The following is a 1,833-nucleotide window of genomic DNA, read 5'->3' on the forward strand; positions in this document are numbered from 1 at the left end:
AAGGTGGTTTTCAGTTCTTGCACGGTTAGGGAAGAGGGTTTTCGTCGAGAAACCCGTCTGCCAAGGGCTTCCCACACATGCTGTGTAGGGTTTAGGTCCAAGGAGTACAAAGGACATTACATATGCCAATATCTTCACTCTCCAGTGTATCCAACTCCATAGCGTCGTCAATAAACAGGAAGTCGGAACTTACCATAATCCTAAAAATACGGTCAGTATCAAGAGTAGTCTCCGTGTAGTACCGCTGTGCTGTAACTATACCTTGGCCAAAGAAACGCAGTGGTGTTGGGCCACTATGCACATTGCGTGCCCACATCACAAGCCTGGGCCATGTCGATGACTTTCATGGACATTATGTGGTATGCAACTTGTTCCCCTCCCTTTCCACACGTAATCGCGGACAGAAGCAATTGCCATATTGAAACGGTATTAGTCGGAGAACATCACTCTAGACCACTGTTGCTGACCCCAATCAGCCTATATCAACTAACTCTTTCTCGAGGATGGCGTGTTTGAAGTGGGGTGCATTTATCAGGCTTCCGAAGATACATATCAGCTTGATTCAATAGCCCCAGAATGGTTCTAGCACAGATACGTGGATCGGCAGCGGCTGCAAGGTCTGTAGCAATCTGCCTTGGAGTGAGATTTCTGTTCCTTTTCGCCACTAGGGCTACGTTTCGATCCTCGGTGGTCCGTCCACTACCACCGGCATGTTTTCGCTCTGCATTTCCACCTCAGCGGCGTTTCTTAATCGCGAGACGACACTTTTGGACACACATTGTTGTAGTCACAGTCCTGACTGACCGGCTTCGTGCAGACCATCGGCTCACCCATGGTAGTAAGCACTCAAACGATGTCTTGCGGACGAGTTTTGTACCTGACGGAATGTTACACTAAACGACTCCACAATAACCTTCGCCAAATACGGTACTTCATGAACTGTCGAATGCAGAAAGAGTGTTCGTGCACAGGCTTCGTTGTAGTTAACACGTTACGCCCTCTTCATTTCTTTTATTGCCATATTCCGTAACAATTGTCGGTTAATACGTAGCAATCGGCAGTTGGTCCTTTGCAAGTATGTGTTGTTCCCTAACAATTGTCAAGCAAAGTATATCCCTGGTATAGTTTGACTTGATACAGAACAGAAGCAGTTCCGCTATCTGTCCTTACAGAACACAGGTCAGTAATAAAGTCTAATTCCTCTGAATAACCGAGCATTACAATGTAGGGATATGGTGTTGCCCTGAAACTAAAAGAGCTCCGTGTGCTTGTAGATTGCTTACTCCGGTAAAAGTGTAGCATTTTTAGTTCGTCATATACAAGCTAGCATTTCGGTGAAACTCTCTATGCCTTTTCATCACCGACTACTTTACTGAAATACCACCGCTGAAAACATTCCGCCGGCCGTTGTGGCCGAGTGGTTCTAGGCGCTTCAGTCCCGAACCGCGCTGCTGCTATGGTCGCAGGTTAGAATCCTGCATCGGGCATGGATGTGTGTGATGTCCTTAGGTTAGTTAGGTTTAAGTGGTTCTAAGTTCTAGGGGACTGATGACCTCAGATGTTAAGTCCCATAGTGCTCAGAGCCATTTGAACCAATCTTTTTGAAAACATTCCTGTCCACTTTTAAGTCTTCGTTAAGGAGCACATAGTGCCAAAACAGCGAATCATTAGAGAGCCTTGAAGAGATGCTCACTGTCTACTACCTTCTGATGCAGCCGTCAGCTAACGAGCATAACGAGTAATTAAAAACGACGTGAGAGTCGAAACCGATTTTGGCAGTTAAAAAAAATTGATGTGAGCATTGACTGAAAACTTCTGTAATCAAATTCGATG

This window comes from Schistocerca serialis, chromosome 2 (genome assembly GCF_023864345.2).
Source record: "Schistocerca serialis cubense isolate TAMUIC-IGC-003099 chromosome 2, iqSchSeri2.2, whole genome shotgun sequence".
In the NCBI taxonomy this organism is placed as follows: domain Eukaryota; kingdom Metazoa; phylum Arthropoda; class Insecta; order Orthoptera; family Acrididae; genus Schistocerca; species Schistocerca serialis.